The 21,207-nt window shown below is 44.6% G+C and overlaps 1 protein-coding gene across 4 annotated transcripts in view; it reads left to right on the top strand.

The window, feature by feature from the left end:
* Positions 1–21,207, top strand: part of dab2 (DAB adaptor protein 2) — an 82,912-nt gene that overhangs the window by 15,894 nt on the left and 45,811 nt on the right. Inside the window, exon 1 of one of the 4 annotated variants that reach the window (XM_059974252.1) lies at positions 19,851–19,973. The exons of the other annotated variants lie outside the window; for them this stretch is intronic. The gene's annotated coding sequence lies outside the window, so the exon portion shown is untranslated. Of the gene's footprint in view, positions 1–19,850; positions 19,974–21,207 lie in introns of those variants that run through there. 4 annotated transcript variants of the gene reach the window in all.

Below are 21,207 nucleotides of genomic sequence, written 5' to 3'. Positions count from 1 at the left end.
TAACCACGACCCATTAGTCTTAAATTTGCGGAGTCATAGAGCACTGCAGCACAGGAACAGACTACAGCGTTGGCCCATCTCGTCCATGCTCAACTGCACCTGGACAATAGCCCTCCACTGCCCCCCCCCCACCCCCCATTCCTGTACCTATCTAAACTTCTCTAAATTACTTGCCAGACAACGGGTAGTCAGAGCTGCTCAGTGTATCACCGGCACCGGCCTAGGTCAACGACATATCAAAGCTCAACATAAAATTTATTAGAGCATGTGTGGCACCACAGACAATCCTCCAGATTCTTTTCTTTTCCCTGCGGGCATACATAGCAAATCTATAGAATAGTAACTGTAAACGGGATCCCTGAACAACAAACTATGCAAGTGCAGATAACAAATAGAATAAACGGTGAGAGCATTGAGAATCCTTAAAGTGAGACCATCTGGTGTGGGAACTCCGGAAATAGAATGAATGTAGTTATCCCTTTAGTTCAGGAGCCTGAAGGCTGAGGGGTAGTAACTGTTCTTGAAGCTGGTGGTGCGAGTCCTGAGGCACCTGTAACCTTCTACCTGATGGCAGCAGTGAGAAAAGAGCATGGCCTGGGTGGTGAGGATCTTTGATGGATGCTGCTTTTCTACGACAGCATTTTATGAAGATGTGCTCAATATTTACACACACACGTGAAAAGGGCCAGTAACATCATGAAGAATCCCACTCCCCCTTCTCATGGACAGTTTGTCCCACTCCCTTCAGAGAGGAGGCTATGTAGCATCCACACCAGGACCACCAGACTCAAAAACAGTTACTTTCTCCAAGCAGTGAGGCTGATCAACACCTCCACCCACTGGCCCACCTCTCCACACCCCCAACCACCATGACCTTATCATTTCCTGTCAGTCACCTTATGTGCAGACACACCTGTGCCTAGTGTCACTTTATGGACATGCAGTCAGTCTATCTATATGAGCTATCTCGTGTATTTATATTGATAGTGTTTTATTAATGTGTAATTTATCGTATTGTGTTTATTTTTGTGTGCTGAATCAGATCCGGAGTAACAATTATTTCATTCTCCTTGACGCTGTACACTGGGGATGACATTAAACAATCTTGAATCTTGAATTTCCCCTCTCCGCAAACCAGCCTGCAGCCCTGGGTCAGTTCCACTTGGATTGTTGGGGTGGGACTTCTCCTGAGGAAGTGTGGAGAGTAGGGAGTTTGCTGCTGTGTCTGGACACTGCCTGAGCTGTCCTGACGTATCCCTCCTGCGGGGTTTCTGTCTGAGCAGTACAGTTGGTCTTTGTTAATGTACAACCAGGAGAGCTGAGCAGTTACTGGGGTAACTTGGCAGTGGACTTGTACCTGAAGTGTACTCTTGTTTATGGGTGATTAAGGCTTCTCATTTGCTAATGATTGGATTGTGTTGTTCAGATTTCTGCCTTGATATGCTTGTGCAAAGTGACTGGGCTATTCATCGACCTATTGGTTCACTCTCCACTGGCACCTATAACCATATAACAATTACAGCACCAAAACAGGCCATCTCGGCCCTTCCAGTCCGTGCTGAACGCTTACTCTCACCTTGTCCCACTGACCTGCAGTCATAACCCTCCATTCCTGTCCTGTCCATATACCTGTCCAATTTTACTTTAAATGACAATACCGAACCTGCCTCTACCACTTCTACTGGAAGCTCATTCCACACAGCTACCACTGAGTAAAGAAATTCCCCCTCGTGTTACCCCTAAACTTTAGCCCCCCTAACTCTCAACTCAAGTCCTCTTGTTTGAATCTCCCCTACTCTCAATCGAAAAAGCCTATCCACGTCAACTCTGTCTATCCCCCTCACAATTTTAAATACCTCTATCAAGTCCCCCCTCAACCTTCTACGCACCAAAGAATAAAGACCTAACTTGTTCAACCTTTCCCTGTAACTTAGGTGCTGAAACCCAGGTAACATTCTAGTAAACCTTCTCTGTACTCTCTCTATTTTGTTGACATCTTTCCTATAATTCAGTGACCAAAACTGTACACAATACTCCAAATTTGGCCTTACTAATGCCTTGTACAATTTTAACATTACATCCCAACTCCTATACTCAATGCTCTGATTTATAAAGACCAGCATACCAAAAGCTTTCTTCACCACCCTATCCACATGAGATTCCACCTTCAGGGAACTATGCACCATTATTCCTAGATCACTCTGTTCTATTGCATTCTTCAATGCCCTACCATTTACCATGTATGTCCTATTTGGATTATTCCTACCAAAATGTAGCACCTCATACTTATCAGCATTAAACTCCATCTGCCATCTTTCAGCCCACTCTTTTAACTGGCCTAAATTTCTCTGCAACCTTTGAAAACCTACTTCATTATCCACAAAGCCACCTACCTTAGTATCATCTGCATACTTGCTAATCCAATTCACCACCCCATCATCCAGATCATTAATGTATATGACAAACAACATTGGACCCGGTACAGATCCCTGAGGCATACCACTAGTCACCGGCCTCCAACCTGACAAACAGTTATCCACCACTACTCTCTGGCATCTCCCATCTAGCCACTGTTGAATCCATTTTAATACTTCAATATTAACACCTAAAGATTGAACCTTCCTAACTAACCTTCCATGTGGAACCTTGTCAAAGGCCTTACTGAAGTCCATGTAGACAACATCCACTGCTTTACCCTCGTCAACTTTCTTAGTAACCTCTTCAAAAAATTCAATAAGATTTGTCAAACATGACCTTCCACGCACAAATCCATGTTGACTGTTCCTAATCAGACCCTGTCTATCCAGATAATTATATATACCATCTCTAAGAATACTTTCCATTAATTTACCCACCACTGACATCAAACTTACAGGCCTATAATTGCTAGGTTTACTCTTAGAACCCTTTTTAAACAATGGAACCACATGAGCAATACACCAATCCTCCGGCACCATCCATGTTTCTAATGCCATTTGAAATATTTCTGTCAGAGCCCCTGCTATTTCTACACTAACTTCGATTAAGGCCCTAGGGAATATCCTGTCAGGACCTGGATATATTCCTTTTATATTCCTTAAAAGCACCAGTACTTCCTCCTCTTTAATTGTCATAGTTTCCATAACTTTGCTACTCATTTCCCTTACCTTACACAATTCAATATACTTCTCCTTAGTGAATACCGATGAAAAGAAATTGTTCAAAATTTCCCCCATCTCTTTTGGCTCCACACATAGCTGTCCACTCTGATTCTCTAAGGGACCAATTTTATCCCTCACTATCCTTTTCTATTAATATAACTATAGGAACCCTTTGGATTTATTTTCACCTTACTTGCTAAAGCAACCTTGTATCTTCTTTTAGATTTTCTAATTTCTTTCTTAAGATTCTTTTTACATTCTTTATATTCCTCGAGCACCTCATATACTCCATGCTGCCTATATTTATTGTAGATATCTCTCTTTTTCCAAACCAAGTTTCCAATATCCCTTGAAAACCATGGCTCTCTCACACTTTTAACCTTTTCTTTCAACCTACAGGAACATAAAGATTCTGTACCCTCAAAATTTCACCTTTAGATGACCTCCATTTCTCTATTACATCCTTCCCATAAAACAAGTTGTTCCAATCCACTCCTTCTAAATCCTTTTGCATCTCCTCAAAGTTAGCCTTTCTCCAATCAAAAATCTCAACCCTGGGTCCAGTCCTATCCTTCTCCATAATTATATTGAAACTAATGGCATTGTGATCACTGGACCCGAAGTGCTCCCCAACACATACCTCCGTCACCTGACCTACTTCATTCCCTAACAGGAGATCCAACACTGCCCCTTCTCTAGTCGGTACTTCTATGTATTGCTGCAAAAAAACTATCCTCCACACATTTTACAAACTCCAAACCATCCAGCCCTTTTACAGAATGGGCTTCCCAGTCTATGTGTGGAAAATTAAAATCTCCCACAATTACAACCCTGTGCTTACTACAAGTATCTGCTATCTTCTTACAAATTTGCTCCTCCAATTCTCACTCCCCATTAGGTGGTCAATAATACACCCCTATAAGTGTTGCTACACCTTTCCCATTCCTCAATTCCACTCAAATAGTCTCCCTGGACGAGCCCTCTAATCCATCCTGCCAGAGCACCACTGTAATATTTTCTCTGACAAGCAATGCAGCACCTCCCTCTCTTGCCCCTCCAATTCTATCACACCTGAAGCAATGAAATCCAGGAATATTTAGTTGCCAATCACACCCCTCCTGCAGCCATGTTTCACTAATAGCTACAACATCATATTTCCAGGTATCAATCCATGCTCTAAGCTCATCCACCTTTCTTATAATGCTCCTAACATTAAAATAAATACATTTAAGCAATTCTCCACCTCTTCCTCTCTGTTTATCTCTAACAGTACAAAGTACTTTACTGTCTTTTTCTTCCTTCTCCCATACATCTGTTCCTACACTCTGGTTCCCCTCCCCCCTTGTATTTAGTTTAAATCCACTGGAGCCTCTCTAGTAAGCCTACCTGCAATAATATTTATTCCTTTCCAGTTCCCTGGAAAACTGCCCAATTATCTATAAATCTGAAGCCCTTTCTCCTGCACCATGTCTTCAGCCGCGTGTTGATCTGCGCTATCTTACTATTTCTAAACCCACCTGCACGTGGCACTGGTAGCAATCCTGAGATTGCTATCCTGGAGGTCCTGTCCTTTAACTTGGCACCTAACTCCCTAAACTCACCTTTCAGACCTCCTCACTCTTCCTACCCATGTCATTGGTCCCTACAGGGACCATGACATCTGGCTGCTCACCCTCCCTCTTGAGAATACTGAGAACTCGATCCAAGATATCGCGGACAATGGCACCAGGGAGGTAATAGACCATCCAGGATTCTCGATCTCTTCCACAGAACCTCCTATCTGTCCCCCTAACTATTGAATCCCCTATCACTACTGCTCTCCACTTTTCTCTCCTTCCCTTCTGAGGGTCCAGTCACGGTGCCAGAGACGCAACCACTGCAACTTGTCCCTGGTAGGTCATTCCCACCAACAGTATCCAAAACGGTATACTTATTGTTGATGAGAATGGCCACAGGGGCGCTTTGCTCTTCCTGTCTATTCCCCTTCCCTCTCCTAACAGTCACCCAACTACCCGTCTCCTGATTCCTAGGGGTGACTATCTCCCTGAAACTCCTGTCTATTTCTGCCTCTGCCTCCCGAATGATCCGAAGTTCATCCAGCTCCAGCTCCAGTTCCCTAACTCGGTTTGTCAGGAGCTGCAGCTGGATGCACCTTTTGCAGGTATGGTCATCAGGGACAGCTGTGCTCTCCCTGACTTCCCACATACTGCAAACAGAGCACTCAACTGCCCTAACTGCTGCCTCCATTACCTACCCTTAAGCTAACTAGATTAATTAAAGGAACTTACCTGGCCTTACCTCACCTGGAGTGAAGCTCGTACTCGGCCTCTGCTCGCTTTTTAAATTCTCCTGCTGATCTCAGAGGCCGACTATCACTTGATTGCGCAGTTGTGCCCCGTTCAACCTCGCCTCTGCCTGTTCTCACCGAAGCCTGATTGAGCCAAAGCCGATCCACTCTGCCTCAATCCACTCCGATGGCCGCTGTATATGGCGGTCTTTCTTTTTAAAACTTTGGCGCGCTATATCACACCCTGCGCAGTCTAACCTGTTTTCCCCGATCAGTTTAAAAAAAAACAGCTTCTGTCCGTGATGCCTTTACTTCTTCCCTCTCCGCCTTTCGCTTCGATTTGAACACCTGTTCCACTCTTGTTTGTTCCTCTTGGTATAAATTGGACAATTAGATTATGATACAGGCTCTTCAGCCCATAATGTTGTGCTGTCTATTAGCTCTTTGCCTCTCTTGGGCAAGAAGACCATAAGACATAGGAGCAGAATTAGACCATCTGGTCCATTGAGTCTGCTCCACCATTCAATCTTGGCTGGTCCTTTTATTTTCTCCTACACTGTAACTTGTTATGACAGCTGCTCTAGATAGAACAGTACAGGCCCTTCAGCCCACAATGTTATGCTGATGACCTACTCTGAGGTCAATCTAATCCTTCCATCCTACATAGCCCCTCCATTTTCCAGTCGTCCATGTGCCTACCTACGAGTCTCTTAAATGTTTCTAATGAATCTGCCTCGACCACCATCTCTGGCAGCACATTGCACACTCACTTTGTTTAAAAAAATACCCTCCTGTACTTTCCTCCAATCCCCTTAAAATTAGGCCCCACTGTATTACTCAGTTTTTGGCCTTAAAGTCTCTGGATGTCCAGTCAACTATCAAGTCACCTCTTATCCTCCGACACTCCAAAGAGGAAGAATCCTAACTCACTCAACCTATCCTGATAAGAGATGCTGTCTAATCCAGGCAGCATCCTGGTAAACCTTCTCTGCATCCTCTCTAAAGCTTTCACATCCTTCCTATAATAGTGGATAACAACAATCAAACCCTGCAGCCCTTTCACCATTCACTTGGAACAGAACATGCAGCCAAACAGGCCCTTCAGCCCATCAACTTGATACTGTCTGTACCAACCACAGTGGCAAATTGAACTAGTCTCTTCTGCCTGCATGTTATCCATATCCTCTATTCTCTGTTGTCTTATCTGTATTTGTAGTTTAAAAAAAAAACTTTTTAAACTCCCCTCCCATATCTGCTTCCACCCCCACAGGCTACATGTTGCAGGCCCCATGGCTGTGGAGGATAAACAGAACTTCCCCTGCACGGGTGAAGGACACTGGAAGGGTTAATGAGTGCAGCCTTTTATCTAGTCTTGAGCAATCAAGAACTAGAGGGCATAGGTTTAAAGTGGGGTGGGGGGGGGGGGGGGGAAGAGATTTATTAGAACCTGAGGGTTAAACTTCTTTCACCTTGAGGGTGGTCCACATATGAATGATCTGCCAGAGAAAATGATGAACAACGGGGGGTTACAGCTCGGGGCGATGGAATTCAATCCCAGCATCCTCGACGCAGCTCAAAGGCCTGGAGTGGCCTGAGGCCTGTTCCCTGTTGTATCCCTAATAAGTAGTTAAAAATTGCTTGGGGAGGTGCATGCCGGTTTAAATCGGGCATTCCCAACCTGCAGTCCAGGGACCCCTCGGTTAATGGTAGGAGTCCATGGCATAAAAAAGGCTGGAAATTTTGGTCAGCATGGACCAGTTGGGCTGAAGGGCTTGTTTCTGTATTAACCCGGTCATCTTCTCACTTTAAATGCATGTCCTCTAATATTAGCCATTCGAGCCTGTTAAAGATTCTAACTACTCTAAAGTTAGCCTGTTGCTAGTGAATCCTGCTTAATGTACAAGCTGCTGATTGGCTGAGAAACCCAGGGGTTCTGATTTATGGCTTCTTCCTAACCCCACTGCTGTCTAATCCTGTGTTCCCGTCACGGAGTTGGAATGCAATTCCAAGAACTCAGACAGCCTGCCGAGGACAGGGCTCCGAGCTGCTCTGGCGGGAGAAGAGCTGGGTTTGGAATTGCCCCCCCCCCCCCCCGGGTTAGTTTTGCTCGTCACACATACTTCGAAATGCAGTGAAGTGAAATTCATTGTTCGCACCATTGAGCCACACCCTTTGAGGCTTGTGCCGAGCAGCTCCAGCACCAACATATCACGCTCACAGCTCACCGACTTGTACGTCTTTGCAATGTGGGAGGACGTGGAACACCGAGGCAACCCACCTGGTCACGGGAAGAGCGTGAAAACTCCTGACAGGCAGTGGGAATTGAACCTGGGGTGCTGGTACTGTGATAGCATTACACTACGGTGCCACCACCCCAATACTGAGGAATAAACCGTTTCCAAGCCTGGACAATGTGCAGTTAACCATGGCACTCAATGTCAAATCAACAGACCCTTTGGATGTTGGCTTCCCTAGAGTCTGACTCTGTCTCCATCCCTGACCCGTAACTGATCCCATGGACTGTAAATAGCTTGCAAAATTACTTGCTTGAGCTTTACAGACAATAATAGTGCTCCTCGTCACTGGTCTCCAACCTCTAATTTGAGACAATTCCTCTCAGACTATTTTAAGAATGACTCTTCATTATGGCTTTTCCCTGATTGACACAGGAGTTTGTCAACAGAACGTAAGATCTCAGGATCCTTTGAGGAGGGTTTAGAAATTAGGCTGGCTTGGAGTTAATATCACACATAAAATGGGTAATGTACAAGGAGCAATATTTAATTGGGCATTTATTTCAGTGCTACCATTGTGGGCTAACAGTCTGTTGCCATGCTTCAGGTTGTTGAATGGCTTTAAATTTCATACAACAATAAGACATGGGAGCAGAATTAATATTTGGATTTCCAGCATCTGCAGAACTTAGGAGCAGCATCAGGCCGTTTGTCATATCGAGCCTGCTCTGCCATCCATCGTGGTGATCTATTATCCCGCTCAACCCCATTCCCCGTAGCCTTCGATCCTCTGATCAATCAACCTCCACTTTAAACATGCCCAATGACTTGACCCTCACAGTCATCTGTGGCAATGATTTCCACAGTTTCACCACCATCTAGTTAAAGAAATTCCTTCTAGTCTCTGTTCTCAAGGGATGTCCTTCTGTTCTGAGACCGAGCTCTGGTTCTACACTCTCCCACTATTATAAACATCCTCTCTGTGGAAACTTCTACTTTACAAAAAGACAACTTGACAATTTGATGGCCAAAAGAATACCTTTAACTGGGATGGCAAACGATATTTACAATACAGAGGCTTCCAGGTACCTCATGTGGCCTGGGTGGAGGAACGATATACAATGCATACTGGGAGTAAAAAGAGCGGAAGTGAAGACCCCACCAACCCCAGATCCCACGTCTTGCTACCAACAGCTTCCCAATTAGTATTAACTTACTTTTAATAATACTCACATTACAACACTTCTCCCCCTTTAAAATCCAACATTCCCTAAATATAGAAGAACTGGGAAATAAAAACAGTGGTATCGTTAGCAGCAGGTTACCAATACAAAACACCTTAAAAAAAAAACGTGATAAATTCAACATTCAATCTAACAACAACAAAAAACTATCCAATCAAAGATTCAGTCTGTCAGGAGGTTTGCGAGGGCGCTGCGATCTATGCACTACCCCCGGTGACCCAGCAGGCACCGCCGGTGAGGATGTTTTGGGTGGATCTGGTGTTGGGGACATGAGAGGGGTCTGTGTGTCCGCGTGAGAATGTCCATCCTCTTCAGGGGACTCTGCCCCCTCTGCCAACGTCTCTCCCTCTGGCAAAGTCACTGGTGGACATGCTTTCCTGATATGCATTAAGCAGTCATTGCTCCTTAACTGTTTTGGACTACTGAACTTCTTTGAAATCGGTGGTGAGCTATTCTCAGCATTATTGGGATAAACAGCATCTGCAGGTTTGCCGCTTGGCTTGGAACGCACTGAAGAAGGATCTTTGGTTTCTGAATCAACGTCACGTCCATGGCTCAGAATAGACCCAATTGCAATTTTTTAATAGAGTTCCTTGTTATAACTTGGAATTGGAGTTCAACAGCAGGAAATCGCAATGCGTTTTGGAAAACCTCTTGTGCTTGGATAAAGATCTTGTCTGTTAAATCACAGCCACTGATTTTGATGATACATTCATTCTCCTGGAGCAGGTTCTCTTTTCTTGAACAGCTTTTCTCTTCAATATCACGAATACTCAGGCCAAGGAATCTTCCACTCAGCGTAGAGTTAAAGGGCACCACATGGATTCCCAGCGGCCGGCGTCTACAGAAAGTTCTACCTTCTTTGTCAAATCACTTAGAGTGCTTTTTGAAAGCTTGTCTGGTGGTCCTGGATGCTCTGTTCTTACAATGTCTGTGGGTGCCCCGTTTACCACTGTTATGATTGGCTTCACATGCAGGTTCCTGTTAGTGGGATCATCAGGCTGAGATGCACCTTGCTGTAACTGGGCGACTGGTACAAGAGCTGGGTCACTGCTTCGCTGTACTAGAAGTGGCGTGCTGGCTTCCAGCGTTGAGGGGGTAACTTTGATTTCTCCTGTAATAGGCTGAAAAGCTGCAAGCTGTGCTGTGAGCTCACTCTCAAACGTGTCCGGACGTTGTCTGTCACTCACATTGCCTTTGGTGACTTCAATTGCACGCTGCAGAATGTCCTCCATTGTGCGTGTAAACTTAATTTCATGCCAGTTGAGCCGGATTTTGTGAAGCCAATTGCGGCCCAAAAGACTGGACCCACTGCCCTTAGCTATCACCAGCTTGGCTTCAGCCTTCTGGCCCCCGGCTGAAATATCCACATATAATACCCCTAAATGAGGTATGGGCTGCCCTGTATAGGTCGTGAGTTTCTTAGTCTGATGGGAGGCATGTTGGACCCCCATGTCCTCCTGTAGGTCTCCTCACAAATGACCGATGCAGTAGCCCCTGAATCAATCTCAAACTTAATGTCCTTTCCCTCAACAGTGACTGTGGCATAATATGGTTCAGGTAGTTCCTCATCCGTTTCCACCCCAAACATGTTGCACACACACACGCTGCCTCTTCGTCTGCTTCTCCTAGGTGGTGTGTGGCTGCCTGAGCCTGTTGAGCTTTCCCCTGCCCAGGCTTAACCTTACCCCTTATGCTCCTGCACGTTTTAGCTAAATGTTCCTTTTTGCTACAAGCATGGCAGACAATATCTTTGAATTTGCAAACATTTGCATAGCGCGTTCCTCCACACCGAAAACATTCCACCCGCCTTGCCTGTTTACCAGTCTCCCTCCTGACTTGGTACTCTGCTGCCGGATGTGACCACCCCATGTCCTTTCTGGATATCCTTGGCATTATTAGCAGCATCTCCATGCCTAGGGCAATCTCCAGGGCTTTCTTGAAAGTCAACGGTGGGGTTTCCCCCAACAAGCGGCATTATTAATGCTGCATACCAATCTATTGCGGAGCATATCATCCAACACAGCTCCAAAATCGCAATGCTCTGACAGCTGCTGAAGCTCGGCCACAAAATTAGCCACAGACTGACCTGGCTTCCTGAAATGGCTGTGAAACTTGAACCATTGGACTATCACCGAAGGTGTCAGATTGTGGTGGTTCCCCACAAACTTGACCAGTTTGTCATAAGGAATTTCACTTGGTTTCCGCGGTGTGGCTAAGCTCCTTATCAACTTATATGTCTTTGCCCCACACACACTCAGGAGAATAGAGCGCTTCTTAGCCTCCTCAGTAATTCCATTAGCACAGAAAAAGTGTCCCAACCTTTCCTCATACTCCGGCCACTCCTCAAACTCACTGATATTTCTGAACGTAGCCATCCGAACACGAGGCTCCTCGTTGTCTCACAGCTCCTGATCGAAGACGGGGCCGACCCATCCACAAAGCCAGTTTACCTCGTCGCCAAAAATATGTGGAAATTTCAACTTTACAAAAAGACCATTCGACAACAGAACATTAAACTAATTCAAAGGAAGACGCAGGAGTCTGAAATGCAGGCCTAACTTCGTGTTTACTTTAAGTAAGGCACATGATAACGTATGCAGTTCATGTATTTGTACGTGATTTATTTAAATGAAGAATGATACAATATACTCAAATATTACGAAATATTAAATACAACGCACTCCTCCCTGTTTAGCTATAAACCTGTAAATCTCAAGGCTACACAGTCCTCATCAGATTTTTCATTAACAATGTGCAAACTAGTGCTCTTTTTGACTTCTTATGTTTCTCTTCCCTGTGCAGTCCATTTACTTTTCTGCTTGACATGCCCTTGCATGTGGCCTACTTTGTTGCATTTTCTATAAGTTTTACCTTGACATCTGTATTTGTTTGGTATATGTGAGCCCCTGCCACAATGATAACACAGTTTGTTCGGCCAGGACATTTTCTGTTTGGCCATTGCAATTTTGTATATGCTCACTTCCATTGCCTGTTGCATCTCCGTCTGTGATTTCCGTTGAAACAGTGATTTCAACTGCTCTTTCAACCTGCTCCATTAGGAGCTGTTTTTGAATGCTTTCTTAAGATTCCAAAATCTAAACAATCTCTCAGTCCATGTGTAAGCCCATCATTGAACTGAAAATACTCAATCAATTCAGCCATGCACGCTGAAGTGGTCTCCCCTTTTTGATTTCGCTTATGAAACCAAAAGCGTTCTGCATTCAATAATGGCTTTGGATCTGAGTGTTCCTGCAGTACTTTGACAGTATTAGCATAGCTCATTTCTGATTGTTTGGCTGGAGTTCAAAGTAAACTATGATCTTTCAACCCAATACACGTAGCCAATGAAAAGTGAGTAACAATTTTGCTATTCCATTTGCTTCAAAATTCTGTTCAAACAGCTGAGTGTACACGAGCCAATTACCCGATGTGTAATCAAGCTCATCAATCTTTCCAGGGTAGCCAGCCATTTCTGATTATATTTTTGATTATCACCCTTCACCACTCACTCTTTATGAACCCATGAAATTTTCCATTTTCTGTCTTTTTAAAGTCAATCGTGTCTTTCCTTCTGAAGGACATGTGCAGCACTGTTTTTTGTAACTTGACCGTCTGCACGTGCCGGGCTGCGCTGTTTTACTTGCCGTTCCTCGCTGTGTTTTTCTTAGATCGAACATCTCACTGCACTTCAACAGTGAGATGTTGCAGTGGTAGCTGTATCAGGTTCGTTTTTGGAAAAGAAACCTCTTCACCAATGTTATGTTTTGTAACTTCAAAACATTAAACTAGTTCAAAGGAAGACACGGGAGTCTGAAATATAGGCCTAACTTTGTGTTTACTTTAAGCGAGGAGCACACACGTCACATGATAGTGTGCAATTCACGTATTTGTGCATATGACCTGTAATGGACCCTTGGAATTTTATTAGAATTGAAATCACTGAGCACTACAGAACAGAGACAGGCCCTTTGTCCCATCTGGTCCACACCAAACTGTTGTTCTCCTTACCCCTCCTATCCACGTACCTATCCAAATTTCTTTAATTGTTGAAATCAAGCCCACATCTGCCACTTCTGCTGGTAGCTCTTCCATACTCTCACCATTCTGAGTGAAGAAACCCCCCGACCATGTGATCTACTGCATCGCTCCATTTTTCTAAGCACCAGGTACCCAGGAGTCTCTTAAAAGACCCTATTGTATCCGCTTCCACCACCACCGCCAGCAGTGCATTCCACACACCCACTCTCTGTGTGGAAAAACTTACCCCGACATCCCCCTTGTACCTACTTCCCAGCACCTTAAAACTGTGCCCCTCGTGTTAGCCCTTTCAGCCCTGGGAAAAAGCCTCTGGCTATCCACACGATCAGTGCCGCTCATTACCTTATACGCCTCTATCAGGTCACCTCTCATCCTCCAAGGAGAAAAGGCCAAATTCACTCAACCTATTCTCATAAGGCATGCTCCCCAATCCAGGCAACAATCTTGGTAATTTTCTATGGTATCCACATTTGCCATTTCTCTCTGAAGAGTTGCTGCCTGATGTGAGAGTAATTTCAGTTTCATTAGATATGTTGTCAGAGCTTGTTATAAATGTGATCTATTCACATGTTGCTAAAGAAACATGCTATATAAGAATATAACAGTCTGGTCAATTCTTCGGGCTGAGACCCTTCATCTGGCCACAAAACATGAATTGTTTCTCTTCTCCATAGGAAGCTACCTGGAGCTTAGAGGACTATGCAGTGGGCAGTTTCTAGAGTAGTTACATGGCCGGCACAACGTAGTGGGCTGAGGGGCCTGTAAAATGATATCTATGTTCTCTCATTCTCCCTAAAACATTTAAACTCTCACCCTTAATTGTGAAGCACTCTGTCTTCTCTAGACTTGTGCAGCAGACGGAACCAGTCTCTGGCCCCAGCAGATGTGGGAGATTGCAAGCCTGGAATCCCCCCTGTTTGTGTGGATGCTGCGTGATTCGTTACCCTGTTACAAATATGTACCACGAAGTAACAGATAGTACACTGTATGCAATAAAAGCGTCAGTAAAGAAAGAGCAAAAAAGAAAAGGGCGCACTTTAATGGAACAGTCAAATGTGCACAAGTTGGAGCTCACTGTTTCTCCTTCACTGATCCTCCTTCGATCTCCCCGGTTACATCGGATCATAGCCCCACTCTGGGTCAACTCCTCCGGCCTCTCTCTCTCCCCCCCCCCCTTCACAGATGCCCCAGCCCAACCGAAGCGTCCCTCACCAGAGAAACCTCCCCTAAACCCGGCCGCCCTAACTGGGTGGCGCTCAATTCTCCTATCTCTTATCTTCAACAGTAACCCAAACGAACAGCTTACACAGAACAGAAGAGCATGCCAGAGAAAGATATGAACCATGGGAACCAAGGCATTACAATTGAATCGTTGTGGGTTGAGCTAAGGAACTGCAAGGGTAAAAGCTCCCTGATGGAAGTTGTGTACAGACCCCCAGACAGTAGTAAGGATGTGTCTTACAAATTACAAAGATGTCTGCCAAAAGGGTCATGATACAATAGTCATGGGGGATTTCAGTACGCAAGTAGATTGGGAAGATCGAGATTCCAGGAGGGGAATTTTTAGAATGCCTTTGAGATGGCTTTTTAGAGCAGCTCGTGTTTGAGCCCACTAAAGCATCAGCAATTCTGGATTAGATATTGTGCAATGAACCAGAACTGATTAGAGAGTTTAAGGTAAAAGGAACCTTAGGTGAAAATGATCATAATATAATCAAATTCACCCTGAAATTTGAGAAGAAGAAGCTAAAGTAAGATGTATCGTTATTACGCAGGAGAAAAGGGAATTACAGAGACATGAGTGAGGACATGGCCAGATTTAATCAGAAAAGAACACTGGTAGGGATGACGGCAAGGCAGCAATGGCTGGAATTTCTGGAACCAATTCAGAAAGCACAGGATATATACATCCCAAACAGGAAGTAGTATTCTAAAGGAAAGATGTCATAGATGTGGCTAGCGAGAAGTCAAAGCCAACATAAAAACCGAAGAGAAGGCATGTAATTCAGAAGACACAGGATATAAACATCCAAAGAAAGATGACACAACCGTGGCTAACAAGGTTTCTTGGAAACTCAGAAGGTCTGAAGTCGAAGATAAGTCACCTGGAGCCGAGGATGTATACTCCAGGGTTCTGAAAGAGGTGGCTGAAGAGATTGGGGACATTAGTAGTGATCTTTCAGGAATCACTGGATTCTGGAATGGTTTCAGAAGATTGGAAAATTGCAAATTTCACTTTACTCTTCAAGAAGGGAGGAAGGCAGAAAAAAGAAAGCTATAGGCCAGTTAGACTTTCCTCAGTGGTTGGGAAGATGTTGGAGTTGATTATTAAGGATGAGGTTTCGAGGTACTTGGAGGCACATGATAAAATAGGCCGTAGTCAACACGGTTTCCTCATGGGAAAGTCTTGCCTGACAAATCTGTGGGAATTCTTTGAAGAAATAATGAGCAGGATAGACGTTATTTGATGTATGATGTTGTGTACTTGGATTTTTCAGAAGGCCTTCGACAAGCTTATAATGTTTCTTAACAAGCAGCCGGTATTATTACAGGGAAGATTCCAGCATGGATAAAGTATAGCTGATTGGCAGGAGGCAGAGAATGGGAATAAAGGAAGCCTTTCGGGTTGGCTAATGGTGTTCCACAGGGGCCTGCGTTGGGACCGATTCTTTTTACGTTATACATCAATGATTTGGATGATGGAATTGATGGCTTTGTTAAAAAGTTTGCAGACAATATGAAGGTGGTTGGAGGGACAGGTAGTCTTGAGGAAGTAGGGACGCTACAGAAGGAATTAGACAGATTAGGAGAATGGACAAAGTGAGGAGGCAAATGTAATGTTAGCACTCAAACCAAGGGGACTAGAATATAAAATCAAGGATGTAATGATGAGACTTTATAAAGCACTGGTGAGGCCTCACTTGGAGTATTGTGAGCAGTTTTGGGCCTTAATCTAAAAAATGATGTGCTGAAACTGGAGAAGGTTCAAAGGAGGTTCATGAAAATCATTCTAGGATTGAATGGCTGGTCATATAAAGAGCATTTGATGTCACTGGGATATTCAATAGAATTCAGAAAAATTAGTGATTAAGTCTTTGCAACCTATCGAACATTGAAAGGCCTCTAGAGGGGATGTGAAGAGAATGTTTCCTATGGTGGGAGAGTCTCACACCAGAGGGGACAGCCTCAGAATAGAGGGGTGTCCTTTTAGAATGGAGATGAGGAGGAATTTCTTTATGAATGAGAATGGTGAATCTGTGGAATTCTTTGCCACAGACAGCTGTAGAGACCAGGTTTTTATGTATATTTAAGGAAGAGGTTGCTTAATTGTTCAGGGCATGAAGGGATTGGGGCTGAGAGGAAAATTGGATCAGCCATGACGACATGGTGGAGTAGACTTGATAGGCCAAATGGTCTAATTCTGCTCTGATGTCTTGTGGTCTTAACCCATGACCCCTAGTTCTAGTTTCCCCCAACTTCAGTGGTTAAAAAAGTCTGCTTGCATTTGCCCTACGTACACACTAGGAAATGAAGTCCTAACCTATTTAATTAAGCAGGGGAACACATAGGAGATTCTGTGGATTTGAACAGGATGCCCGGAGGGCACATTGCCAGGGTCATGGATGTCTCGGATCGTGCCCACAACATTTTGGAGAGGAAGGGAGAGCTCCCAGATGTCTTGGTACATATCAATACCAATGAGAAAGGAAGGAAAAGCAAAGAGGTCCTGAAGAGAGAATTTAGAGAGCCAGGTAGAAAACTGAGAAGCAGCATGTCCCGGGTGGTAATTTCTGGATCACTGCCAGTGCCACATGTCAGTAAGGGTAGAAACAGGATGATTTGGCAGATTAATGTGTGGCTGAGAAGCAGGTGCAGGGGGCAGGGCTTCAGGTTCTTGGATCATTGGGATCTCTTCTGGGGGAGGTATGACCTGTTCAAAAGTGACCTGGACCCATGGGGGACCAATATTCTTGTGGACAGGTTTGTTAGAGCTGTTGGGATTTGGCAGGGGTATGAGAACTGAGTGAAGGGCCTCAGGATAGGATGCATGGTAAAAAAGCAAAGATAGCGTACAGTCTGACTGTCAGGAAGGGCAGGCAGATGACAAGACATAATTGCACCTGCAGGGTGAGTATCAGTGCTTCAGGGATGCAAAATCGAAAAGGGTAGCAAGCACAGTACTCAAGGTGTTGTATCTCAATGCGCGGAGTACAAGAAATAAGGTGGAGGAGTTTGTTGCACGTTTACAGATTGTCAGGTGTGATGTTGTGGCCATCACTGAATCGTGGCTAAAGGATGGTTGTAGTTGGGGAGCTGAAAGTCCAAGGTTTCACATTGTATCAGAGAGTTAGGAAGGTAGACAGAGGGGGTAGTAAAGTCTGAGGTAGCAGTGTTGCACTGGAATAAAGGAAATTAGTGGTGTTAGAGAGGAGTTGGCCAGAGTAAATTGGAAGATAATGCTGGCAGGGATAACAGCAGAACAGCAAAGGCGTGCGTTTCTAGGGAAAATGAAGAAGGCATTGATAGATGTATTCCCAAAACAACAAAATACTCAAATGGTAAAATAGTAGAACTGTGGCTGACAAGGGAGCTGTTGTAAAAGCAAAAGCGAGGGCATACAACAAAGCAGAAGTTAGTGGGAAGACAAAGGATTGGGAAGCTTTTTAAAAAAACTACAGAGGACAACTAAAAGAGTCATTAGGAGGGAAAAGATGAAATATGAAAGCAAGCTACCAAACACTATCAAATGGATAGTAAAAGCTTTTACACAAGTATGATAAATAATAAGATAGGAGTGGATATAGAACCACGAGAAAATGACAACAGAGAAATAATAATGGGATACAAGGAGATGGCAGGTGAACTAAATGAGTGTTTTGCATCAGTCTTCACTGTGGAAGACACGAGCAGTGTGCCAGATATTGAAGGGTGTGAGAGAAGAGAAGTGGGTGCAGTTACTATTACAAGAGAGAAGGTGCTCAAAAAGCTGAAAGACCTAAAGGTACAGAAGTCACATGGACCAGATGAACTGCACCCTAGGGTTCTGAAAGAGTTAGCGGTAGAGATTGTGGAGGCATTAGTAATGATATTTCAAAAATCATTGAACCCTGGCATGGTGCCAGAGGACTGGAAAATTGCAAATGTCACTCCACTCTTTAAGAAAAGAGGAAGGTATCAGAAGGGAAATCATAGACCAGTTAGCCTGACCTCAGTGGTTGGGAAGATATTGGAGTCAATTGTTAAGAATAAGATAATGGAGTACTTGGTGACACAGGACAAGATAGAACAAAGTCAGCATGGTTTCGTTCAGGGAAAATCTTTCCTGAAGAACCTGTTGGAATTCTTTGAGATTACAAGTAGGATAGGTAAAGGGGAGTCAGTGGATGTTGTCTATTTGGACTTTCAGAAAGTCTTTGACAAGGTGCCACACATGAGGTTGTTTACCAAGTTAAGAGCCCATGGTATTACAGGAAAGTTACTAACGTGGTTAGAGCATTGACTGATTGGTAGGAGGCAGCGAGTGGGAACAAAAGGATCCTTTTCTGGTTGGCTGCCAGTGACTAATGGTGTTCCACAGGGGTTGGTGTTGGGACCACTTCTTTTATACATTAATGATTTAGATGATGGAATAGATAGCTTTGTTGCCATGTTTGCAGATGATATGAAGATTGGTGGAGGGGCAGGTAGTGTTGAGGAAACAGGTGGGATGCAGACGGACTTAGACAGATTAGGAGAATGGGCAAGAAAGTGACAAATGAAATACAATGTTGGAAAATGCATGGTCATGCACTTTTTGGTAGCAGAAATAAATGTGCGGACTATTTTCTAACTGGGAAGAAAGTCCAAAACTCTGTGATGCAGCGGGACTTGGGAGTCCTTGTGCAGAGCACCCTAAAGGTTAACTTGCAGGTAGAGTTGGTGGTGAGGAAGGCAAATGCAATGGTAGCATTAATTTCAAGAGGTCTAGAATACAAGAGCAGGGATGTGATGCTGAGGCTTTATAAGGCACTGGTGAGGCCTCAGCTTGAGTATTGTGAACAGTTTTGAGCCCCTTATCTTAGAACAGATGTGCTGGCATTGGAGAGGGTCCAGAGGAGGTTCACAAGGATGATTCCAGGAATGAGAGTGTTATCATACGAGGAATATTTGATGGCTCTGGGTCTGTACTCGCTGAAATTCAGAAGGATGGGGGGGGGGGGGGTGGAATCTCATTGAAGCCTTTTGAATGTTGAAAGGCCTAGACAGAGTACATGTGGAAAGGATGTTTCCCATGGTGGGGAGTCCAGGATAAGAGGGCACAGCCTTAGGACAGAGGGGTGTCCATCTAAAACGGGTGCAGAGAAATTTTAGTCAAAGGGTTGTGAATTTGTGGAACTTGTTACCATAGGCATCTGTGGAGGCCAGGTCGTTGGGTGTTTTAAGGCAAAGATTGATAGGTTCTTGATTGGACATGACATTAAAGGTTATGGGGAGAAGGCTGAGGAGGGGAGAAAGTTGATCAGCCATGATTGAATGGTGGAGTAGACTTGATGGGCCAAATGGCCTAATTCTGCTCCTATGTCTTGTGGTCTTATAAACATACTCTGTCTAGGCCTTTCAGTATTTGGAAGATTTCACTGGGATTTCCCCCACCCTCTTTCATTATTCTAAACTCCAGTGACTACAGTCCTCAAGCCATCAAACTCTTGCTTTTAATGCAGATGGACTCTAGGAATTCTTTTAGTTCAGGTGGATTTGGAAGGTATCTTGGAGACTGCACTAATTCCAGGTTTGTTCGTTTATTGGGTACAATGCCCTGGTCTGTCTGGGGCCGTGTGGACTGGGTGTGCACTCTGACACATCCCATAATCTGCCTGCCCCTCTGATCTCTTCACTAATAGATGTCCTGGGTTAATGTTTCTTCAGTTTACCAGCTGATCTTTTAACTCTTCAGTGGGTTAACCTTTGGACACCACCCCGGCTCTCTCTGCCCCTTAGTCATCTGTCTTTTTCGTGGCAGTAGTAGTCAGCAGCCGGATCCCAGCTGGTAAGAACTGTCAGTTTCCGAGTCTTGTTGCCTTGCTGTTCTCAATTTTCAGGATCCCTGTGGGCCAAGCCTCTGTGCTGTCACTCTGCAAGTGTCCTTGGCACAAGAATCAGTCCTGGATTACAATCTGGACCCCTTTGATTCCACAGAGTGAACTGGAGCAGGACTCCAGTAGCTTTACCATGTTGTTGCTTGGACTTCAGGGGCCTGAGTTGTAGGGAAAGGTTAAATGGGCTAGGACTTTATTCCCTGGAGTGTAGGAGAATGAGGGGAGATTTGATAGAGGTATACAAAATCATGAGGGGTATAGATGGGGTAAATGCAGGCTTCTGCTGAGGTTGGGTGAGACTAGAACTAGAGGTCATGGGTTAAGGTTGAAAGGTGAAATGTTTCAGGGGAACCTGAAGGGGGGAGAGTATGTAATGAGCTGCCACTGGAAGTGATGGATGTGATTTTGATTTCAATGTTTAAGAGAAATTTGGATTGGTACATGATAGGGGCAAGGGGGGCTATGGTCAGAGTGCGGGTCAATGGGACCGGTAGAATAACAGTTCATCATGGACTAGATGGGCTGAAAGGCCTGTTTCTGTGCTGTCCTCTCTGTTAGATTCCTGAAGTGCTTGTATCCTCAAGGTTGAGCACTGACACTGCTTTGACCCCTGGTGTTAATTCTTCCATGTGAACTGTTTAAACCTGAGTCAGAGCATCTTCTTGTAGTGACAGGACTGTGCCATTAAGCAGTTCCAGAATCCGGTCTGTGTTATGTGACGTGAAATCTGCGGTAGCAGTAATGTTAGAAATGAGATTTGCTTTGTTTGTCACGTGTACACAGAAACTTACAGTAGAATGCATTATCTGTGTCAACGACCTTAACAGTCCGAGGTCTTGCTGGGGGTAACCTGCAAGTGTTGCTGCACTTCCAGCGTTCCCACAGCTTACTGAACTCTCTTCCGTGTTCGGTACGTGAAGGGAGTCCGGGGCACCCAGAGGAAACCCACACACAAACTCCTTACAAGACAGCAGTGGGAAGTGCCGGCACTACAAAGCGTTACATTAACCACTGCACCACCATGCCCCACTCGGTTTGTATAAAAAACACTGACTTCTGGCATCTCTGCCACACTCAACATCTCAGAAACGGCTTCTTCCCCTCCACCTGAATGAACAATCAACCCACGAGCACTACCTCCTGATGAAGGGTTTCGGCCCGAAACGTCGTCACTACCTCCTCCCA

The sequence above is a fragment of the Hypanus sabinus genome, chromosome 7 (assembly GCF_030144855.1).
Source record: "Hypanus sabinus isolate sHypSab1 chromosome 7, sHypSab1.hap1, whole genome shotgun sequence".
In the NCBI taxonomy this organism is placed as follows: domain Eukaryota; kingdom Metazoa; phylum Chordata; class Chondrichthyes; order Myliobatiformes; family Dasyatidae; genus Hypanus; species Hypanus sabinus.
Note: the sequence above shows the minus strand (reverse complement) of the source record. Positions and strands in the feature narration are given on the sequence as shown.